Genomic DNA, 8,705 nt, shown 5'->3' on the forward strand with positions numbered 1-8,705 from the left:
CCCCAACCTAATGTGAGAATAATGTGAGAGAAGTGCCAGCTGAAGTGTCACACTGATGCTGCAACATAGAGGTGAGGATGTAGGTTTTTCTTTTCTTTTTTTTTTGGTCTTTTTACAAACCCTAAACTTTTCCTGTAAAGTAGAACTATAGACATAACTTTTTTTTTTGTTTTGTTTTGTTTTTTTCCCCCCCTATTTTGGAGTAGGGAGGGGTTATAACCCATGTCAGGTGTTTTTTTTTTTTTTTTCCCCTCATCTGCATCCAATTAGGGGTCCTGGCCCAGAGCCAAAATAGGAAGTGCGAAATAGTGGAAATACCTCCAAAATAAAAACAATTTAATAAAAATCATTGCCCCACCAGGTCACCAGAACTAGTGTCCCCATTGGAAGATTTCCCCTCTATTACTTGTCTGGGGACAACCCAAAATTTGGGTTTTTCTTTTCCTTTCACAGGACAAATAGAGAGGGTGAATCTCCATAACGGGGGCACAGACAGCAAAAAAAACCCAACAGGGGTTCAAATCCCTCTCCAAAACTAAAATAAAAGTTTTTTTTCCCTTTTTAGGTTATACTTTTTAAATATTACATTACATGACTCCACTGCCTATAGTATAAGGTTCTCTTTTGCCAACAGCGATCCTTTCTATATTTCTGTCCATGCATTTATTACCTTTTTGCTCAGCATTCAGAACTCCAGTATGGATCCGGTACTAGTACCTCCAGATGTTTGCCCCGCAGTCTGCCATGTGCTGGCACAGTGCTGTATGAAATCCATCTACCAATGCTTATGATGTCGCTGCGCCTACCCAGATGCTTTCCTTTTATGTATGTAATGTGGAGAATATCTTCTTCTTTTGTATTATTTTTGTAATTTCTCTTTTTTAATGTTGTGTCTGTTCTTCTTCTTCTTTTTTTTTGTGGTTTTTAGGGGGGAAAAAAAGTCCAAATGTTAATATCAATCATAACTTCTGCAGCTCTGTTTTCTAAAATCTCGGTTTTGGCCCCCGCACTTTAACCTCTTGGCACCGATGGCATTTAAATGTGCGGCTTCTTGGCGGGTGGGCCTTGGAATATTCCAAAGACAGCTGTGACCAGAGCGCACACGCCCTGCCCGCTCCCAGCGCAATTACTGGCGGCTAACGGAAAGCTTTTTTCGATCTTGTGAACCGACGTGACAGGCAATCGCATAATCGTAAAACCCCGCCCTGCCCCCAGCATTGAAAAACGCCTTTAAAGGGTTAAAGCCAAAGGGTTTCAATACTCCAAACCAAACCGCGCAAATCCACCTTAACCACTTCCGCCCCAAAAGGATTTGCCCCCTTAATGACCAGGCCATTTTTTTGAGATGCGGCACTGTGCCGCTTTAACTGACAATTGCACGGTCGTGCGACGCTGTACATAAATTAAATGTATGTCGTCGTCCCCCGCCCCCCAATTGAGCCTTCTTTTGGTGGTATTTGATCACCTCTGCGGTTTTAGATTTTTGCGTTATAAACCAAAAAAGGAGCGACAATTTTGAAAAAAAAAAAATATTTTTTGCTATAATGAATATCCAAAAAAAAAAAGTCTCATCCCTTTAGGTCGATATGTATCCTTCTACACATTTTTGATTAAACAAAATTGCAATAAGCATATATTGATTGGTTTGCGCAAAAGTTATACAAAGCTTCTACAAAATAGTGGATAGATTTATGGCATTTTTATTATTCGTTTTTTTTTATTTTTTATTTTTTACTTGTAATGGCAGTAATAAGTAATTTTTAGTGGGACTGCGACATTGTGGCGGACAGATCGGACACTTTTATTTTGGGACCATTGAGACTTTTACAGCAATCGGTGCTATAAATAGCCACTGTTTACTGTATGAATGTCACTGGCAGGGAAGGGGTTAACACTAGGGGGCGATCAAGGGCGTTAAGTGTGTCCTAGGGAGGTGTTTCTAACTGTGGGGGGGGGAGTGGACTGATCGGGAGTAGAGAGAGATTGCTGTTCCTGATCACTAGGAACAGCAGATCTCTCTCGTCTTCCCTGACAGAACAGGGATTTGTCTGTTTACATTGACAGATCCCCGTTCTGCCTCTCTCAAGAGCAATCGCGGGTCTCCGGTGGGCATTGCGGCTGCCAGCCACGCGCATCGGCAGCTCGCCACGTGCGCTCCCTATACCTCTTAAAGCAGCCAACGTACACCTAGGGCGGTTTGCTCAGCCATGCCAACCTGCCACAGAATAACAATGGCAGCTGCTCAGCAAGAGGTTAAGAGATGATTAGTGATATAAGATTTAGAGATTTATAGTAATAATAGTTATAATTGACAATCCAATCAAAGATTAATTGAACAAATCTCCTTTCATGTTGTGAGTTCCGCCTCTTTTCACAACTTCCTGGATTCCCTGCATGCTTTGCAGCTGTTTCTCCATTTTTAAGGGTCCCGTGGTACCTTTCAATGCCGTACCTCGATTGCTGTATAAATGGCAACGGTCCCAAAATTGTGTCAAAAGTGTCCGGTGTGTCCGCCAGAATGTCGCAGTCACAATAAAAATCGCTGATCACCGCCATTACTAGTAATAAAAAGAAAAAAATGCCATAAATCTATCCCCTATTTTGTAGACGCTATAACTTTTTGCGCAAACCAATCAATATACGCTTATTGTGATTTTTTTTTTTTTTTTTAACAGAAAATATGTAGAAAAACACATATCGGCCTAAACGGAGAAATATTTTTTTTTATATATATGTATGTGTGTGTGTGTGTGTGTGTGTGTGTGTGTGTGTGTGTATATATATATATATATATATATATATATATATATGTATGTGTGTGTATATATATATATATATATATATATATATATATAATTTTTTTTTTGGATATTTATTATAGTAAAACTGGCGCTTTTTTTTTCAAAATTGTTGCTCTTTTTTTGTTTATAGCGCAAAAAATAAAAACCGCAGAGATGATCAAATACCACCAAAAGAAAGCTCTATTTGTGGGGGGAAAAAACCGCCAATTTTGTTTGGGTGCCGCGTCGCACGACTGCGCAATTGTCCGTTAAAGCGACTCAGTGCCAACTCACAAAAAGTGCTCTGGTCAGGAAGGGGGCAAATACCTCCGGGGCTGAAGTGGTTAAAGTTGAACTCCAGGGAAAGGGAAGAACCCTCCTATTGGAGCGAGGCCACCCCCCGCATTGTGAAGGGAACCTACTTACTTACCCGGCATGCCCCGGGCCTGCATAGCCCTGCATGGGACATGAGAACGCCAAGGAACAGTCCACTGCTGATGCATAGGGGAGAGCGCCAGCTGCTGGGGTAGCAAAGGGCCATGTACAGAGCATTCGGAAAGTATTCACAGCGCTTCACTATTTCCACATTTTGTTATGTTACAGCCTTATTCCAAAATGGATTCATTATTTTTCCTCAAAATTCTACAAACAATATCCAATAATGACAAAGTGAAAGAAGTTTGAAATCTTTGCAAATTTATTAAAAATAAAAAAAATCCCATGTACATAAGTATTCCTAGGCTTTGCCATGACGCCCAAAACTGAGCTCAGGTGCCTCCTGTTTCCACTGATCATCCTTGAGATGTTTCCACAACTTGATTGGTAAATTTAGTTGATTGGACATGTTCTGAAAGGCACACACCTGTCTATATAAGGTCCCACAGTTAACAGTGCATGTCAGAGCACAAACCAAGCCATGAAGTCCAAGGAATTGTCTGTAGACCTCCGAGACAGGATTGTATGGAGGTACAGATCTGAGGAAGGGTACAGAAACATTTAGGCAGCAATAAAGGTCCCAATGAGCACAATGGCCGCCATCATCTGTAAATGGAAGGAGTTTGGAACCACCAAGACTCTTCCTAGAGCAGGGAGAAGGGCCTTAGTCAGGGAGGTGACTAAGAATCTGTCACTCTGACAGAGATCCAGAGTTTCTCTGGAGACAGGAGAACCTTTCAGAAGAACAACCACCTCTGCAGAACTCCACCAATCAGGCCTGTATGGTAGAGTGGCCAGACGGAAGCCACTCCTCAGTAAAAGGCACATGATGGGCTGCCTGGAGTTTGCTAAAATTCACTTGAAGGACTCTCAGTCCATGAGAAACAACGTTCTCTGGTCTAATGAAACAAAGATTGAACTCTTTGGCCTGAATGGAAACCAGGCACCGCTCATCACCTAGCCAATACCATCCCTACAGTGAAGCATGGTGGTGGCAGCATCATGCTGTGGGGATGTTTTTCAGTGGCAGGAACTGGGAGACTAGTCAGGATGGACCTCAGACTGGGGTGAAGGTTCATCTTCCAACAGGACAACGACCCTAAGCACACAGTCAAGATGTCTAAAACGCTGTGGTTGAAAAGCTAACTCATTTCGGGGGACAAGCCCCCGTCCTCAGAGCTGATCCAACCTGCTGAGGAGAAAAAAAGGCCAATCACCGGCTTCTGTGCAAGGGACATCTGTCCCAAAGAGGAAGGTGCATGGCCATCTCATCTGTGCCCACTAGTGCCACCTTCCAGTGCCATGAATTAGTGCCTACCGGTGCATAACAGTGCCAGTAATCAGTGCCACCTATCAATGTCCACGAGTGTTACCTATCAATGCCCACCGGTGGTGCCACCTAGTAGTGCTGCCTATCAGTGTCACCAGTGCCGATCACTTCCACCCATCAGTGCCCATCACTGCCACCTATCGGTGCCACCTATTAGTGCCCTTCAGTGCCTCCCGTCAGTGTCACCCATCAGTGCCACCTCATCAGTGCAGCCTCATCAGCGTACATCAATGAAGGAGAAAAATTACCAGTTTGCAAAATGTAATAACAAAATATAAAACGGTTTTGTATTTTTTTATTTATTTTTTTTTTTTAACAAAAAATAAAAAACCCAGAGGTAATCAAACACCACCAAAAGAAAGCTCTATTTGTTCGGGAAAAAAAAGTAACTCGGGTACAGTGTTGTATGACCGTGCAATTGTCGCTCAAAGAGTGACCGCGCTGAAAGCTGAAAGTTGGCCTGGGCAGGAAGGGGGTTTAAGTGCCCGGTAAGCAAGTGGTTAAAGTGGAAAACATCTCCCCCATTAGGGTTTGTATTCGGCACTTTCAAACTGGAGCTGCAGAGCACTTTTTAAATGCTTCAGTAAGGCATGATTCACACTGCTGCGGCTACGAGAACCGGATGTGATTCGCACCGCACTGCAGTGCAAATCACATCCGATCTCTGTGCGATGCGAGTTCAGCCATACAGATAGTATACAGATAGTATGGCTGAATTCGCATCGCACCCGCCACAAACTCGCACAGGACCCTTTTTTTTTGGTCCACAGCAGAATCTGATCGCATGGGTGTTCACACCATGCGATCCGATTCCTGTCCGAGTTTGCAGATCGCACTGCGATATGCAAACTGATCTGGGGGTGTCATTAACGTTTCACTGACACCCCCAGCAGTTGGCATAGGGCAGTGTGAACTGCCTCCGGGAGGTATGCGATGCGGGAACCCGCCGCAGATTCGCAGCGTTCCCGCATCGCAGCAGTGTGAACCCAGCCTAAAGCTCGCTGCTCACACTGGACTTTATGGACTTTGTTATTTCATTTAAATATTTACAAGGACATGTTGTTGACTTATTCATATTAGTTTGTTGTTAGAATCACTATTGTAATGGATAGTACTTTCCTATTGTTTTTATTGATGTTGAACGGGCTCGCCACCCCAAACCCCCCCCGTGCAGTTGTGCGGGGGGGGCTGATAAAACATATCATGGAAAATGAAAGGTGCTGAGATGAGATATCTGCCCACTGTTGCTCGGGATCTGGGAACCACCACAATCTGTTGGGGCTCCCAACCCAGAGAAATTCTCATTCTTTTTTTGTTAAAGTTGCAGACAAACATTGGCACCACTTTACATTTCCAATAGGTTGGTAAAACTGTAAGGCGAGTATTTGTTATTTTTTATTTTCTAATTATACATGCATACCTGTGTGCAGGGCCGCTGATAGAAATCATGGGGCCCCGTACAGCCTACCTGACGGGGCCCCCTTCAGTTCCACCCTGGTCCCTCCTCCAGCCCCACCCCTCGCCCCTCCCCAGATGGTCAGAGACTGCAGATATAGTACAGGAGATGGTCAGGGACTGCAGACATTCCACAGGAGATGGTCAGAGACTGCAGACATACTACGGGAGATGATCAGAGACTGCAGACATACCACAGGAGATGGTCAGAGACTGCAGACATAACACAGGAGATGATCAGAGACTGCAGACATACTACAGGAGATGGTCAGAGACTGCAGACATACCACAGGAGATGGTCAGAGACTGCAGACATACTACAGGAGATGGTCAGAGACTGCAGACATACCACAGGAGATGGTCAGAGACTGCAGACATACCACAGGAGATGGTCAGAGACTGCAGACATAACACAGGAGATGATCAGAGACTGCAGACATACTACAGGAGATGGTCAGAGACTGCATACATACCACAGGAGATGGTCAGAGACTGCAGACATACCACAGGAGATGGTCAGAGACTGCATACATAGTACAGGAGATGGTCAGAGACTGCAGACATACTACAGGAGATGGTCAGAGACTGCAGACATACTACAGGAGATGATCAGAGACTGCATACATAGTACAGGAGATGATCAGAGACTGTATACATAGTACAGGAGATGATCAGAGACTGCAGACATAATACAGGAGACGATCAGAGACTGCATACATAGTACAGGAGATGATCAGATACTGTATACATAGTACAGGAGATGATCAGAGACTGCATACATAGTACAGGAGATGATCAGAGACTGTATACATAGTACAGGAGATGATCAGAGACTGCATACATAGTACAGGAGATGATCAGAGACTGCATACATAGTACAGGAGATGATCAGAGACTGCATACATAGTACAGGAGATGATCAGAGACTGCATACATAGTACAGGAGATGGTTAGGGATCGCAGACATGATTGATTCAGGAGATGGTCAGAGACTCCGTTTATGGCTGAACCCAGTGTACAAGTATATAGTATCACAGGGCTGATCCACTCTATTTAAACCACCTCTGCAAAATAAAGTCAGTGATTTTTCTTTGAAAGTACAACCAAGTGACAGAAGACAGCTTCACATCCAATTTCCAAAATACAAATTTTCTTCCAAACAGTGAACTGGTCAGGATTACTGAGGACAGTAACCAGTTAATGGGTCTGTGAAGCTTCTAGCCTGATTCAGAAGTAAATCCTTCTCTAAAAAATAATTAAAATATCAAACAATCTGTGCAGCACACACAGAGCTCTGGCTAAATAGTTGATTATAAGCTGAAATGGTTAAAAGCTGCTGCAGAGTCTTCCAGAAATCTTATCAATGTGATCAGACAATGTGCAGGTCAGGTTAGGCAGATAAAAAAAAAGTAACCAGCAAGACAAGAGGGAGGGGAGGCTGATCGATAACCTGTACACTGGCTGATCACATAGATATCTGGAAGACACTGCAGCCGGCCAGTTACATGTAACTGTGCTCCAGATCCTGTTACCTGCAGAACTTGTATAGCTCTAGTCATATGTCCTTGTGTCTCCCTCCTGGCTCTCCCCCATTCAGCCCCACTCCAGCATTGTTTACAGTTAAAGGTGAGGCTGAAGAAGGGGAGGGCTACACTTTTTTTTTTTTCGTTTTTTTTTTTTTTTTTATTAGTTACTATGCATTCTTTCATCCCTGTTTATATTGCCTGGGCCCCCCCTGGTGGCTGGGCCCGGTACAACAGGGCCAGTCTTACTGGCTTATCAGCGGCCCTGCCTGTGTGTAATGGGTGCTCAGCAGAAACCGCGCATGCAATGAAATGATGGGCTTAACAGCTCGTCAAATGACTGTGGACTTTGTTGTCGGGGTCAAATTCTAAAGATATTGTTTACAGCGCAAAAAAGAGCTTCTCGAATAATGTGGTGCTCTGTTCATTTTCTTCTGTGAAGGGAAATGTTATTTGTAAGAATTACAAACACTAAAATAAACCATAATTCTGAGCAAAACTCTGAGCCTCGTTTCTTTATCATATCAGAACTACAAGTCTCATAATGCCTCTGCAAGTCATGATTGTAACGGACCGGTCTTGCAATGCCTCGTGGGACATGTAGTTCCGCAACATCCGGAGGGCCCACCCCCTTCCCTGGTATGGGGTCTTGCTGTTGTCAGAGCGGAAATAAACAGGAATAAATAATTTTCTATATCCTGTAGTTGTGTTTTATATTAATGAATGCTTATACAGTGAAAACCTCGGATTGCGAGTAACGCGGTTTATGAGCGTTTCGCAATAACTCTATTTGAGAGCGTTGTCTCACAAGACGAGTAGGCTTCAAGCCTCTGGGGTGTGCAGTACCGCATGTGGCCAGAGGTGGGGGGGGGGGCGCCGGAGACCACTCAGAGATGCTTGCAGACGGTGTCCCTGAGCATCTCCGAGTGTCTCTGGCGCCCCCTCCCCACCCCTGGCCAGATGGGGTACTGCATACACTAACAGTTACACTGGAACAAATTATCTGAGTTTCCATTGATCCCTATGGGGAAACTCGCTTTGATATTGCTTTGGATTCACAGTACTACTGTATTTGTTTTGGAAATCTATTGATACGTGAGGGATCTTTTGCTTGTTTTCTCATTTTGGCTGAACTAAAACTGTACAATGGGGAATAAGGGATCATGTGTAGTAGAAACGCAC

The sequence above is a fragment of the Lithobates pipiens genome, unplaced genomic scaffold (genome assembly GCF_037356315.1).
Source record: "Lithobates pipiens isolate NorthernLeopardFrog02 unplaced genomic scaffold, aLitPip1_a1.2 Scaffold_8, whole genome shotgun sequence".
Taxonomy (NCBI): Eukaryota; Metazoa; Chordata; class Amphibia; order Anura; family Ranidae; genus Lithobates; species Lithobates pipiens.